Here is a 7,895-nt window from a genome sequence, read left to right as displayed (position 1 = left end):
TTGAAAATGAAAATTAAGGAGTAGTAGAGGAGCACTAGAGGACTTTAAAAGAAATAAGAGAAAAAGAAAAATAGAAAATAGAATAGAAAAAGAAAAAAAAAGAAAAAAGAAAGGAAGAAAAAAGAATTTTTTTTCCCTCATTAATAAAATCATAAATACCTAAGAAAATGAAAGTTAAGGTGTAATGGGGGAATAATAGGGAATTTTAAAGGAAAATAAAAAAAGAAAAAAATAATTTTTTTTTTCTTACTTAAAAAAAAAAAAGTAAAAATATATCTAGGAGTTTCTCTGGAGCTGTTGCGGTCAGTGTGGGTTCGGCTCAGTTTCAGATAGCTCCTCGTTCCAGCTTACACTTCTCGATATCTACAGGCCCCTTCCAGTGTAGTCGGTGTTTTCTACAGGAATTTTAGTCTGTTGCACCGGTCCCTTCTGAAGCGGTTCTCTTTGTTTATTTGGCTTCTGTTTGCCTGTCTCTTCAGAGCCTCATTTCCACCCTGACACAGGCTGGTGGAGGTGGACTCTTATTCAGGTAGCTAGTTCTGTCACGCTGCAGGGAGGGGCTGGTGCTGCTTTCTCCGTCTTCGCTGCTCAGGCTCCTGGCTGCGCTATATGGAGCGGGCCCCGTGCTGTGCGCGGTTCCAGCCCTCCGGTGTTCCACAAAAGCACTGAACAAAAAGCTGCACTTGCTCTTTGTGCCTTCCCCATCAGAGCAGTCCAGGCAGCCAGGGGCTTAACGAGCGCACTCTCCCCAGGTGTGGCGCGCCCACTCCCTTCCACTGTCCCAGTCTCAGTTTCCGCTGGCGCCGGTCGGGTGTGTGCGCCTTCTGCCCTATGCATCCCCAGCCCCAGTCCCCGCCTGCACAGGTCGGGTGCCTGTGCCCTGTGTCTCACCGCAACCCTCCCGGCGGATGTCGACCATCCAGAATCTCAGGAGGTCTTTGGTTAGAAACTGGAGGCCTGTTTGCAGTGACGCAGGGGATGCGGTCCTTGGGGCCGAGCCTGCCCCCTTCCCCTCTCCCCTGCCTCCGGCGGGGCTGGGCCGGTCCGCAGCCTGCGAGCTCCTCTCTGGACTTTCTCGGTCCCTTTGTTCTGCGAACGGCCGGCAGTGTGTTCAGGCTGGTTAATTTTCTCTCTCTTTTGCTCTCCCACAGTTCAAGTTGGCAACTCACAAAAGCTCCCTCCGATTGTTCTCAGGGCTCTCAGGCCTGGTCCTTACCCTAAGCAATGCCGCCCACTCCTCTCTGTTCTGCCCCACTTGCTGGCAGCGGATGCGGGTGTCTCCAGAAGAGTCTTATATGGAAGCTGACTTCGTCTCCTTCTGTATTTTCTAGTGCACACTCTTCTTTTCTGTGAGTGTGCAATGGTTCACTGTGGTGGCCTTGCCACCATGGCCACATGGTGGCCTTAGAGCCTTCTCTCAGGAAAGGTCCTTTCTAAAATTTCTCTCAGTGTTCCCATGGTTTAGGTCTCTATGTCACCTTAGCTCCATCAGATTGTCCTCAGGGCATAAAACCTGGTTCTTACAACAGTGTGTTTGATACATCCCAGGCCTCCCTCCCAGGCCCCATGGATAACAGTGGACAGGAGCATCTGAGCCACTTCTTGGCTAGCAATTGCATTGATTGGCATAATCTGTGTTTTTGTTCTTTTCCCCCTGGTTCTGTTTCTTTCCACACTGACACCTATGAGAGAGGGTTTCCTATTTTTGCAAATTTCTCCTCCTTTACAACTCCCTCTCCAAGATGGGTATCCATTCCAAAAACTTTTCCTCCCTTACTTCTCTTATTTTGTCCTACCTCTTTTTTCAGAGACTGCTTTTCCTTTCTATTTCTAAGGCCTATCAACATCTTTCACAAATTGGTTTTCGGAAGGTGTTCCATGTGCAATCCATCCTTTGATGAATTTGTGTGGGAGAAAGTGGACTGTGCCTCCTATTCCTCTAACATTATGAGACCCCACCACAATCCTGGAAGATCCATTTTATTAACTGAAATCTTGTTGTTATCCAGTCAAAAAGCAATGTCTGACTCTTTGTGACCCCTTGGACTGCAGCACACAAGGTGTCTCTGTCCCTCAGCATCTCCCAGGGTCTGCCTGAGACCATGTCCATTGAATGGGTGAAGCTATACAACTTTCTTCTCCTATTTCATCCATGTCTCCTCCTGATAATTGTTTCTTAGAATAAGGGTCTTTTCTACTGAGTCAGTTCTTTGCTCAGGTGGTCAAAGCTTTGGAGACTCAGCTTCAGCACCAGTGACTCTAATGCATCTTCAGAGTTTATTTCCTATATGTTTGACTGGCTTGATCCCCTTGCAATCCAATGGACACTCACAGTCATCCCCTGCAGAACAGTTTGGTGTTCTCACATCTGTACATGTTGTGTATGGTCTCCTGGCAAGACCATAGATATGACTCTATGTGCCTCTATTGGTCAAGTCATGTCTTCACTTTTATTTTTTATTTTTTTTTATGTCTTCACTTTTTAACATGCTTTCTACATTTGTGAGAGCTTTTCTTCCAGGAAACAACTGTCTTCTCATTTTATAACTGCCATCACCATCTGTAGTTCATTTAGAGCCACAGAAGAGGAAATCAGTCACTGCTTCTGCCTTTTCCACTCCTATTTCCCATGAAGCGGTAGGACCAGATGCCATGATCTTACTTTGTGTGATACTGAGAATTCAAATGTACTGTTCACCCTATGTTTTCCTATCAACATTGATAATTATTGTATTCTTGTACCTTTGTTTTCCCTCAGTGTTTTGGATAAGACATTATTTTCTAAGGGTATTCTAAGACGATAGTTACTGATTATATATAATACTGTTGATCTTAAGATTCCTGTTGGAGCATTTGTGCCATGCTTCTGTGGCAACTGAGTAAAATGTTGACAAAATACACAGCCTATAATATATTTCTCCATTACCATAATATAGTGAGTCTGTTCATGTTATGTAGTTAGATTTCCTGTAATGTGGCAACTATAAATATACAAAGGAGGACAAGAAGGAAGAGATATGATGTGGAGGGGGGCCGGAAGCTGAGTCACTGTGGCATGAAGGGAGAGAAATTTTGATCATCAATGACTCCTATTGAAATTTTTGGTATGAGAAGTTTAAAGTGATGAAAGAAAATTTTACAGACTGAATTGTGGAGAAGTGATTTTGATGTACACACCATATAATTTCAATGTTCAACTAGCCAGAAGAGCCTGATTATGATCTATGCAGAGTGCACTGTGTATCAGTTTTACCTGTATTAAGTGGGTAGCTGTTATCCCAAATTCAGCTAGTTGACCATTGTCCATGTGGTTCAGACATATTCCTATGTTACTACAGACTTGAATGTTTAAAATTGTATCCAACGTGAGGATAGCATCAGCTTTTTAGAACAATATCTTTACATAAATGAGAGATGCAATTTTATAGGTTCAAGGTATCTTCATAAGTATGAACCCCATGTCTTGATACAGAAAGAATAATGGAAGATGAGCTAGATTAACGGAGAGCCTTTCAGCAACAGGATCTGAATTATTCAGCCAGGAAGTTATTAAGTAATATTAGGCTTCCCAAACAGTTCATTTGAGATCTTTGGGGCAAGCAAAGTGTTTGGCCACCTAAAAAATTTGCCTAAAATTATATTTTGACATATATACATTTATACATATATATATATACATACATACACACACACACACACACACACACACACATATATATATATATATATATACATAAAGTATAATGGCTTTTAATTCTCTATAGGTATAACAGTAATGGAAAAAATTAAAACCCAAAAGTAGAATGATTCAAAAGACTACTTGGTTATTGAATATATGTAAGTGGAAATACTTCAAAATATGTTTTCCTGGTTGCATCTGAAATATGAGGACTCTTTATATCACTTCCCTCATTCATTTTAATAAATATCTACCAATTTGTAGATGTTTGTGCAGGCTTAATAACAAAGATGATATGTGTATATACATACATATATACATATACATATACATACATATATGTACATAAATATAGATATCATTATATATGTATATAGATATACACATATCTATATAAAATAGACAGATATGTTTGCATAACAGAAAATATTGATACCAAGTTAGATCTCAGAATTATTTCCAACACCATACTCCATCTCAACAGGAAATAGCCAGAAATTGTTTTTGACTCAAACACTTCAAGACCTGGGGAACCTGAAAAACAAATCAAACATACAACTGAGATTTTCAATCACATTTATGATCAAGCTCTAAGCCCAACACTTATTTCCTTTCTTGTTCAAAACAGTCTCTTCTTAAGATTGATACATATGAAAACAGAGAGAGAGAGGTAGACCTTCTCATGTTCCAAGAGTAATTTCAATAAGAGAAACTGGAAAAGCCAGAAACAAAGGGAAATAATCAAATGATATAGAATAATAATAATTTATCCATTAACCAAAGTCAAGAATCTTTACTTTCCCTCAAGGGCCATAGATAACACACTGAGCAATATCCTATGAACAGTTTTAATGTTAAAGCCCTAACCAAGCTGAAATTTAAGTACATAGACCACAGAGTAGTCAGAACCAGAGGGTTGATGATGTTGACTCCCAATATCCTCAGTAACAGGCCATTAGTAGAATGTCCCAAAACTGATCACACACCCCATGGCCCACCCTCTCTGTCATTAAAATCCTTCCTCTGAAAGTATTTCAGGAGTGTGGGTCTTTGAAGCACCAGCTGCTAGGACACCTTGCTTGGTCCCACGGTAAACACTTGCTTTCACTGAAACCCACAGTCAGTTGATTGACTTCCTTGCACAAAAGTGAGTAGACTCAAGTTTGTTTGGGTAACAGTAGTGAATATTAAGAATGTGTATAGAAGGGTGATAAATCACTTTTACTTCAGTAACCAAGTATATTTATTGATGTGATTTTTCTGTGTAAACATTCTTTAGGAATGAGATTTTGCAGGTTTCATGGTTTTGGTTACTGTATGTAAGCAGCCTGCATTTTAAGTTGATGCTGAAGTAAACACTGGTTGAACATTACCCTTCAATTGCTAGGAGACCAGTGACTTTTTGATGTCACAGCTACTCTTCAATTGCTAGGACAACAGCGACTTTGTGATGTCACAGCTTTTTGACTTGGAGAACCACTGTGATGGCCTATAGAGTTTTATCTCTATTGGCCAGCCAAGAAGCACTTGAAGTTGCAGTGTGTAAAATCAGACAAATGAGAAAAATATCTGAAGAAAGATTTCTCTGAGATGGCACATATTTCTTCAGAAATTCAAGATATGCCTCCTAAAGGTGAATCACCTGGCTCAGAAACCTTCATTAGATCATCTTTGTATGATTATACATTTAATGGGGACTCAGTTTTGATATCTATGATTGAAGAATATGCTTTCTGGGCTTTGTCTAACTAAGTTGTGATAAAGAGGCCACCTCACACATTTCCTGTCTCTGAAACAGGTGAGTTGAATAATTTTATTTCACTCACTTGTCCTCAAAAATTCTGGAATATAGTTGAAAGTGATCAGTTTGTATCTGTTTGGTCGGATGAGAGTGGTACTTGTATAGTGATCAATGAAGAACACTTCAAGAAGGAAGTGTTGGAAAGAAAGGCACCTTTTAGAATATTTGAAACCAATAGTATGAAATCTTTAGTTCGACAGCTTAACCTTTATGGTTTAGTAAAAAGCATCAAATTTTTCAAAGATCTGCTTCACTACCTGACTTTCTGGAAGAAGAAAACATCTCTCTTTTGAGCAAGGCATTCCAGATTTTCACTTCTTGGCAATATGTAAGATTAAACCATGTGACCTAGAAGGCATGTCCACATATGTAGCTAAAACAGAATTTAAAATTGAGATAGGAAATTGATGAAAAAGTTTAATTTTTTGAAGTTGAGAACAGCTGGAACTTCAACTATTTTATATTTTACTAACTTTCCTAGCAACTTGAAACCAGATACAAGTCCTGAAGCTACTTAAAGTGGCATTTACTGTATATATACAACATATTTTTAGTTGAGGAGCATAATTGTTTCTAACATGTTAGCTGTTAAAACTACTAATGGTGATGTTTTATTTGATATCATTTAATTGGTATCATTAAAGGAATACATTTTTATAGTTTAGCTTGGTCAGTTTTACCTTGGTTTATAAAGAAGCTAATTAATTTTATCCTTTGATTTTAGCTACAGATCTACTATAATCCAAAATTTCAAAAGAGGCTATCACCAAATTTTAGTAAGTATGAAAAGAAGAGTTGGGATTAACAATGTGTCTCCAATATCTTCATTAGTTCGAGATTACAAGAAGAAGCATGTTAAAGCAAGGGTCAACATAGATGATCGCAATTCTGATTTTCTTCGTGAAATTAGTGGAGAGAGTGAATTTTCAGCCTCCACAAGTTTAAGCGTGCCTTTCATACAAAAGCCAGATAGTTGCTAATACTGCAAGTGCCCAAATCTGTGTGACTTACTTTCCACATCATCAATATCAATTAGACAAACAGAACAGATTGTGGTAGGTCAACCTGCTGTTTTAGATCAGTTGAGCATTTTCAATTGACACTCACATAGCAGCGACACTCGAGTAAATGGCCACCTTGAGAAATTTGCTACTGCAGCTACATCTACTTCTCAGAACCACCTCGTATCTCCATTACAGAGCAGTTATTCTGGACTCATGGTGGAGCCTTCTAAATTTCCAGTTAGGTAGAGCGATATGTCAGCCTATGACAGGCCTTTTCCTAAACTGCAATGGAGAGGCAACTCATGGTCCTCAGTGCTAACAATCGCTTATAAATCTGCCTCCTCTCAAGTCAACTTGTCAACAGTCGTCATTATATGAAAACCACACTAATTAAAATTGACCTATTTAAGTGTCAGATTATGGAGCCTAATGAAGATTAAAATTTACATTGGGAGATGTCACCAAACACCTAAAATTCATGTATTTGAACAATAAAGATACATATTCATCCTCATAGTTTCATTTTCTATTTTCAAACAATAATGAGTAAAATGAGGCTTTAGTTCAATGTCTAGCTATTTTACTGCACTGTTTTATGAACTCTTCTGTTCAAGAAAACATTTTATGTGCATCCTAGGTAAATGACACGGAATCTAATGTTTGTAAGCAAGAATAGGAGAACAAAGGAAAAGAGGTAATGGATGTAAAGTGATTTCTGAAATCATCCCTGCTGAAATAAATGGGTGTCTTAATTAGGATGGTATGGGTTAAGGAAGGGATATAAATAAAATTTTAAAAATGCAAATACACAGTATATACCTTAGTGCGTTCACAGTTAACATTATATTCTATTAGTTATTGAAAGAGTCTTAAGAGGTTAGACATCAGATTGTCTTCATTATAGAAATTGATTTTGTACTTCAAAATATAAATTCATTGTAGCATGTCCAAAACCATTATACCATCACTGTGACACCAAAGATAACATGACATAATCAATGACTGACCCATGTTCAGCACAAGATATGTATGTTATAAGTGGTATACTGTATGGGGTCATTTTTGCTCTGCTGTCCTTAAGGCATGCCTTTATTTCTGACACCAAGATTTCACCCTATATTTCCTAATGCATGTTTTGATGTTGCTTATCTGTTCCCACAGACACTGAATAAATTCCTCGTGGTGATTGCAACATGTCAGCATGGTTAAGAAGTTCATTGAAGACATGATATCTGTTTTCCTTAGTAATTTCATTATCTTTCTCTTATGCTGTACTTCTGGAGCTACAATCACACAAAATGCTTTCAGTCATGCTATGCCCATTTTCACAACTTTGCCTCAACTCTTTCTTTGGTTTGGAAGGAACTTCTCTTTGCCCTCCTACCAAGGTGAACACAGATATCACGTATTT

At 38.6% G+C, this 7,895-nt stretch overlaps 1 pseudogene; it reads left to right on the top strand.

Moving 5' to 3' along the window:
• Positions 1-5,269: 5,269 nt before the first annotated feature.
• On the top strand, positions 5,270-6,924 carry LOC122436364 (annotated as a pseudogene).
• The last annotated feature ends 971 nt before the right edge of the window (positions 6,925-7,895 follow it).

This window comes from Cervus canadensis, chromosome Y (assembly GCF_019320065.1).
Source record: "Cervus canadensis isolate Bull #8, Minnesota chromosome Y, ASM1932006v1, whole genome shotgun sequence".
In the NCBI taxonomy this organism is placed as follows: domain Eukaryota; kingdom Metazoa; phylum Chordata; class Mammalia; order Artiodactyla; family Cervidae; genus Cervus; species Cervus canadensis.
This window is presented reverse-complemented; position numbering and strand designations above follow the sequence as displayed.